The sequence below is a fragment of the Rhinopithecus bieti genome, unplaced genomic scaffold (genome assembly GCF_001698545.2).
Source record: "Rhinopithecus bieti isolate Rb0 unplaced genomic scaffold, ASM169854v2 scaffold_41779, whole genome shotgun sequence".
Taxonomy (NCBI): Eukaryota; Metazoa; Chordata; class Mammalia; order Primates; family Cercopithecidae; genus Rhinopithecus; species Rhinopithecus bieti.
This window is the reverse complement of record NW_016817334.1, coordinates 107,846-116,038: the sequence shown is the minus strand read 5'-3', so window position 1 is coordinate 116,038 and position 8,193 is coordinate 107,846. Positions and strand designations below refer to the sequence as shown.

At 38.4% G+C, this 8,193-nt stretch overlaps 1 long non-coding RNA gene across 1 annotated transcript; it reads right to left on the bottom strand.

The window, feature by feature from the left end:
- Positions 1 to 5,268: 5,268 nt before the first annotated feature.
- On the bottom strand, positions 5,269 to 7,204 carry LOC108517846 (uncharacterized). The gene is made up of 2 exons (XR_001882221.1): positions 7,161 to 7,204; positions 5,269 to 6,055 (listed from the first exon to the last, which is right to left on the bottom strand). It is a non-coding gene; the product is annotated as an uncharacterized LOC108517846 (long non-coding RNA).
- Positions 7,205 to 8,193: the final 989 nt, after the last annotated feature.

The window sequence follows — 8,193 nt, the reverse complement described above, 5'->3', positions numbered from 1 at the left end:
GGAGGGATTGCATTGGGGAGTTATACATGATATAAATGATGAATTGATGGGTGCTGACGAGTTGATGGGTGCAGCACACCAACATGGCATAAGTATACATATGTAACAAACCTGCACGTTATGCACATGTACCCTAGAACTTAAAGTATAATAATAAAAAAAAAAAAAAGAAAAATAAATAAATAAATAAATAAAATTCCTTGTTTGCCAATTGGAAAAAAAAAAAAAAAAAGCCCTAATCTAACGAGGTGTCACCACTTAAAGAGGTATTTTCTCTTAGTATATGCATGTTACACAAAGATACGTTTAAACGTTATTTCTAAGATGTTTCCTCAAAGGGATTATTTCTGGAAAAACTTGAAGATTTTTACTTTCTAATGCAAGTGCCTGTTTTGAAAATGTGAGAAAAGTCAGAAATTACTAAACTTGCCCTCAACGTTCTTCTCTTAAGCTAGAAAAGACAAAATTCAAACACAGAATATTGTAGTCTGTAACAAAGAAAACACCACGTGCAAATGTGGAATCAGTTCTCTTTGCTCAAGTGAAAACTAAGTGTTGTTCTAACCAAGTTTTGGACTGGAACTAGAGTATTCTAAAAAAATAAATAAATAATATAAGGTAGGAGTAAGTCCCTTCTTTTATACATTTATTTATTTATTTATTTATTTATTTATTCATTTATTTATTTATTTATTTTATTTATTCCTTCAACAAATATATGTATATGTGTGTTCGTTGAAGGAGTAAATATATGAATTTATATATACAGTTTGTCATATATTTGTCATCAAATATATGATGATGATACAATAACTTGTAATGGTAAGACAGAATTCTTGCACTGTGTTTGTACTTTATTGAAGCAGAAGAAGCAAAGTACAATAAAAACTATACCTTGTGACACTATGTGGCAGTATCATTCAGGCGCTGGGAACACCATAGTGAGAAAACGACAAAAATATTTCACAAACCTTACATCGTGTAGTGAGAGACAGAGAGTGGACAGAGTAAAAATTTTAAATATGCAATACATTTGATGACAATAAATAACTTAGTGAAAAATACAATTCAGAATGGGATTAGGAAACATAAGGCCGGGGTGTTACAATTTCATATAAAGTAGCCCAGACAAATCCTCACTGAGGATGTTGACATTTCAGTACACAGACACTGCATAACAGAGTCCAAAATAGAGTGAAAAGGGGTCCAGACAGAGGGAAGAGCAAGTACAAATGGCCTGAGGTGACAGCATGCCTGATGTGTTGGAGAGCCTACATCAGAAACAGGTTAACCAGTTAGAAGAATACTGTAATAACAATAACCAGGCCTGATGCAGTGGCTCACATCTGTAATCCCAGCATTTTGGGGAGCTGAGGTGGAAGGATCATTTGAGGTCAGGAGTTTAAGACTAGCCTGGGCAACATAGCAAGACCCCATCTCTATGAAAAAAGCTAAAAAAAGATTAGCCAGGTATGGTGAGGCACACCTGTAGTTCTACCTACTTGGAGGCTGAGGCAGAAGGATCGTTTGAGCACAGCAGTTCAATGTTACAGTGAGCTATGATTGCACCACTGCACTCCAGCCTTGGCAACACAGCAAGACTCTGTCTCTAAAGTGTGTGTGTGTGTGTGTGTGTGTTGCAATAACCAGGTGAGACATGTAATGGCTTGGACTAAGGTGGTAGTAGTGGAGATTTTCCTACTTCTATTTTTTCCCCAGAATGAATACATCCTACAAAAGACCTGGAAAGAAACAGGACATGGTTTTTAGTATAATCTTGCAGCAATTCAGCAGCCTTTCCTTGGGGTGGGATCTCAGAAAGGTTGGGCAGGGAGAATGAGGTCAGAGAGCCACATGTAAATGCAGTATCTCATAGGGGTTTCCTCTGGAGTATCAGAAATTCTAGACTGATAACGTTAAGTCTGGGCATGAAAGTGAAAGAGTAGCAGAGGAGAAGATCCATTATAGTCACTACCAGTTTCTGGAGTAAGGTGGATACTTCAGCATGAGTTGCTAAATCTGTTCTCGTGCTTACTTTTTCACCACTTGCTCTAGACTAATTACAGGGCTGATGGATTTGTATGAATTTCCTATGCAAGAGAGTGAAATTATAGGAAGGTTGCCTTTGGAAATTGAGACTAGAGAGAAGGATGGGAAATTCTCCATTCTCTATTTCTTCAGTAGAGAGAACATAGGTTTGCGATACACTAACAAGTACAGAGGGCAGAGGGTGTGTGTCATGGGAAGCTTGGCATACTCCACAGTGCCTACTATAGGTGCCAATAATTCTTTGCTCTATCAAATTTAATTGAATTACACAGCAAGTTCTATTTATTTCTAGATAATGGGAGTATTTCATTCTTACCATTTTTACTCTTTCTTATTTATGGTTTTAATATTCTCTAAAATGATGATATGTTAGCTTATATTGGTAAGATGTGATTTTTTTTGAGAGGGGTCTTGTTCTGTGGCCCAGGCTGGAGTGCAGTGGCACGAACTCAGCTCACTGTAGCCTCCTTCTCCTGGGTTCAAGCAAGTCTCCCTACTCAGACTCCTGAGTAGCTGAGATTACAGGGCCGTGCCACCATGCCCAGCTAATTTTTGCATTTTTAGTAGAGATAGGGTTTCACCATGTTGGCCAGGCTGGTCTCCAACTCCTGACCTCAGGTGATCCAGCCACCTCGGCCTCCCAAAGTGCTGAGATTACATGCATGAGCCACCATGCCTGGCCAGATATGATTATTTTACTGTACTTGTACTTTATTGAAACAGAAGAAGCCAAGTACAATAAAACTATACCTTGTATATAGCCCTCAAATAGTTGGTATGTAAACACTTATAATAGAGTTACAAAATTTAAGGTAAAAGTAAACAAAATACTGTGGCCAGGCACGGTGGCTCAAGCCTGTAATCCCAGCACTTTGGGAGGCCAAGACGGGCGGACCACGAGGTCAGGAGATCGAGACCATCCTGGCTAACATGGTGAAACCTCGTCTCTACTAAAAAATACAAAAAAAAAAAAAACTAGCCGGGTGAGGTGGCGGGCACCTGTAGTCCCAGCTACTCGGGAGGCTGAGGCAGGAGAATGGCGTGAACCCGGGAGGTGGAGCTTGCAGTGAGCTGAGATCCAGCCACCGCACTCCAGCCTGGGCGACAGAGTGAGACTCCATCTCAAAATAAAATAAAATAAAATAAAATAGACAAAATACTATACAAACAAGGTCAAAGTATTTTCCAATAGATTAATACATGGCATAACGGTTATACAGTGCCTTGCTCACAATAGATACTCAAATATTTGACAATTGATTAAATGGTGTTCTCATAGCCTCCTGAATTAAAACTTTCATGGATAGTTCATCCACACTAACAAGAACCTGGATGTTTATACAACTCTGTAATTCAACTGCCGTCATGGAGAAAAATCCCTTTCTGAGAAGAAACACCCATTTGCCAGGATCTCTGTGGAAAAAGCAGAAAGCTGAGTTTAGGTGCTCTGATGTCATTCTCTATTTTTATAAATAAGAAAGTTGTGATGCAGAGAGCCATTTAAGGAAACTAATTTGAGAAGCACAGTAGGAGAGGTGGACTGAGGCCAAGTGTAATAATGTGTGCTGTGCAGAAGAGGTATGGCATGATTTCAAATGGGCGGGTGACAAGGTCAGGCTGCAGAGCCATCACTTTGGTGGTGCAGGATGGCCCTACCACTCCAGTCACATGTGTCAGCAAGTCGCTGGACTCCTTAATCTCATACCCCGAATGAAAATGGCCTTCCCTCTGATGGAGATGACCTCCCCTTCTATGCCCACCAGATGCATCCTTCAAGGTTCACTCCTTTTTGAAGGCTCCCCTACTACCAGTCCATTCTTCTTTTGTGCCCACTCAATAATCATCTGGGACCTGGAGCAAAGACTGCTGGTGTATCTTATTCCTCCACAAGGCCAAGAGTTCTTTAAAAGAAGGGACTGCCTTACTTCTTATATTTTCAATTGTTAATGCCTACCACAAAGCCTGATATACTAGGTACTCAAGAAGTGTTTGTCACTGCATATGGGCACGGTCATAAAGTGACTAAAGTGTTGCCTTCCCAACTCCTTTCTCTGCATCACATACACCTGGATGTTGCCTCCTCACTGCGTCTTTGGTTTCCTTTAGAATTCCCAAACTCTTTTTAATACACGAATAAAAGTTCTATATATTTATGGTGTTCAATTCCATGTTTTGAAATATATATATTCTGTGAAATGGTTCAATCAAGCTAATTAATATACATGTTACTTCACATATTTATCTATGGTAAAACACTTAAAACTCCTAGGAATTTTCAAATACACAATACATTATTATTACCTGTGGTCCCCCACCTGGTAAATAGATCTCTTGAATTTATTCTTTCTGACTAACTGAAATGTTGTCTCTTTTGACCAACAACCCTGTTTCTCTCCACCCTCACAGGCCCCTGGCAACTACCACTTCAACTGTCTGCCTCTGTGGTTTCAACTTTTTGGATTTCACATATCAGTGGGATCATGCAGTATTTTTCTCTCCATGCCTGGCTTATTTCACCTAACTTAAGGGCTTCCACATTCATCCATGTTGCTGCAAACGACAGCAATATGTTATGGCTGAATAGTATTCCACTGTGTATGCGGATGAACACTAAGATTGATTCCATATGTTGTTTATTCTGAGTCCTCATTTCAGTGCCATGCTGAAGCTTGGCCTCCAAACATTTCAAGGTCTAAAGCTTCCCCCTTTCTCTGCTCCTTAAGACCTGCTCTTTCGCTGTCAAGGTACTCGAGCTGATCACTGGCTCAACTAGCTCTTGTTGAATCGCCACACGACACAATTTCTCTTTTGGAAGATAGTTCCTAAAATCCTCAGGGAAAAATAGCTAATGGTTGAATTTCAGACACCATGTTTTAATGGCAGGGGCAGGAAAAGGAGGCATTTCTCTGTTATGGGTGCAGCCAGTGATCCCTAAAAATATTATTCTGAAAGCAGCTATTATACAATCCACATATGGACATATATGAATGGATTAAAAAATTTTTTCATTCACAAAAACCTGGTTATTTCAGCACTGTTTCAGCACTTTTAAATGTACATATGAGGTTTTCCTTTTTCAAAATGACTGTAACTTGATTGATCTGTATGTGTGATTGAAATATTTTTCACATTCAAAGAAAAAAAATCAGATACACACATTGACTGGGATGAATGTCCAAAACACAAGAAGCAAAAAAAAGGAAAAGTCACAGAAGAATATATCCAGTATGATTTCATTTATTTAAAGTTCAAAACAATCAAAATAAAACTGTTTATGTTTTATGGATACATTCACAGCTGGCTAAACTATATAAGAAAGCAAAGACATGATTAGCACAAAATTCAAGCAAGTAGCTACCTTCATGACAGAAGCAGGGGCAGAAGGAAGGCTTGCCTTCTATAACAGAGTAATATGTTATTTTTTTCAGCTAAGCAGTGGTTATTCACTATGTTATTATTATTTAAACTGTACATATGTCGTCTTTCAAATGTATGACACCTTTCATAACAACAAAAGAAAATTGTGCGCCATTTTAAAAAACTTATACAAAGAAAAGAATAATCACTTAAAACCCACCACCCATAGTTAATTATTAACAACTTTAAAGACGTAGTTTTTTATACACATGTGGACACACACACACACAAAATTTACATGTGTATAGGATCATATATAATAAATACTGTTGCAGCCTGCTTTTTATTCTATAGTACACTAATGCATTGTATTGACATGAACCCCAGGGCAAATACGTGAAAAAAAACATCAGAACCTTGATAAGAACTCAATTCACACAAAAAGCAATGTTCTCATCTAACGTGATTAAGTGTATTTTCCTCAGACCTCCAGAATTTATAAAAAAGAATTGTATATGTCCCAGACAAATTTTCAGAAAGTGCCACAGAAAACTAACCTTTCCTTAGGAAGTAAACTTCACCATATAACATCTCTTTAATCCATGGTCAAAGGCAGAGGTTTTTCACTTGTACGTTAAATTCTTCTTTACTATGGAACAAATGTGCCAAGAACTATATTCATCATTTTCAACACAGACAAAAAAAACAACTGTTCTACATCAGAGCTCATAAAAATGGAAAATGAAGGAGTCATTTTCTCCCTTCTGACATGCATAAGACCTACACAGATACAGCATTTAAATTCTGTTCTCTTAATAACAGAACTCTTTGCATCTAAGACCTTAAATCATGTCTCAGACATGGCGATGCTTATGAATCCTAATTGCCTGTTACTACTATATTAGTAAACTATTTTTTAGCTGACACGCCTTCTGGAGCAAATTGTTCTCTTGAACAAACTGCTTGCAAACCAGAGCCTCAGTAAATATTTCCTATGAACTTGAATTTTTCAATGCAGCAAGTCGCAACTGGTAATCATACACTTCACACTCATGGCTTTCTATAAATGTTTGAGTTTAAAATAATAAATGCTTTTAAAAATACCTCCACTTTGATAGGAAAACCCTGTTCACCTCACAGCTCATTCCCACTTTTAGTAATTTTCTCTCATCAAGTTGACTCAAATTGAAAACATATCTCCAAGAACTGGGCCACATAACAGCCTAACATAGGTTCCAGAATTGAGGGCAGGGGCCAATGAGTGGGACCTGAGAACTTGTGGAGAAAGGGATTTTTCTTATCAAAACATGATCATGAGCTTGGGAATGTGCTCACAAAATTATTTTGGCTGAAACAATTCCATGCAGTTCCAACCATCCCCCAAACCAAATCATTCTGAAAGATTGTAAGATTTCACACCTACAATTCAAGTCTCTCATTTCCTCCTAAATAAACTAAATTGAATTTCTGTAGCTGTTAAAAGGTATTTTTCCCTTTTTAAGTGAATGCAATGTGTACAGATACTCCCAATTCATTAAACATGTCGCTCACAAAGCAGACATTCAGAATAGTAGTAACATGCTGGGCTTCGTGAGCATGGAGGCAAGTGCTGTGATCAGGATGGATAAAAATGTCTCACTGCAACTAAGACAACTCCACTGGGGAATTAGAACTGGAATCACCTAAGGTCGGGAGTTCGAGACCAGCCTGACCAACATGGAGGAACCCCATTTCTACTAAAAATACAAAATTACCTGGGCGTAGTGGCACATGCCTGTAATCCCAGCTACTCAGGAAGGCTGAGGCAGGAGAATTGCTTGAACCCAGGAGGCACAGGTTGCGATGAGCCAAGATCATGCCATTGCACTCCAGCCTGGGCAACAAGAGCAAAAGTCCATCTTAAAAAAAAAAAAAAAAAAAAAAATAGACTGAGTCCAAAGGAGCATTATTAACAAATTTTAATGTATTCTCCCAATTATTTACAACATTACCAAAACCAATACATGGAGATGCACCATGTTTGCATGCATATCTGGGGCTTAACCACTTATTAAATAGCACATGTGGCATGAAACAGAGCCATAGCTACAGTGAAGGGGCCTGCGCACCTCCTACACTTCACCATAGCCCTGGCCCTGCTGTGAAAGCAGTAACCTGGACAAACAGAAATGGAATGATTTATTTTAATGACAAGTAGCTGTGCTAAAATGGGAATTTTAAAAGATATCTTGGTATTTTTAAATAGTCCTCTTTCAATTCTTATAACATTAATAGTTCTAGAGCCGGATTCACAAGTCACGCAATTCAACGGGATTTTCCAAAAAAAAGAATTCCTTGCAACAAACCTGCAGGAGGTATAGTCAGTCCCACCTTTACAGGGTGATATTTATACAAATTCTATTTTTAAGGTCTTATTGCCTTTCTCCCAGCTAATCAGTAGCCAGTAATTGATCTTGAATGTTGTATATACATTTCACTGTATTGTAATGTAATGCCTTCCATATTTCCTTGTCAGCTATATTATTTTTTAAATTACCACTCAAATGCAACTCTGATGTCAGGAGGTGACTTCTGTCACGTGAGATACAGTATCTCCCTTCAACAGCCGATCAGAACCTCCCAGCACCTCCTCAGACACACCTTCCTCAGGATCGCATCTATTCTCACATTCCTGCATGGCTCTTTTTCCTTATTTGAAGTTATGCTCATGACTCTGAGCAAAGCAGTCATTACCTCTCCTACCCACAAATAGAATCCATTAGGAGAAGATTTGTTCCAAACTCATCT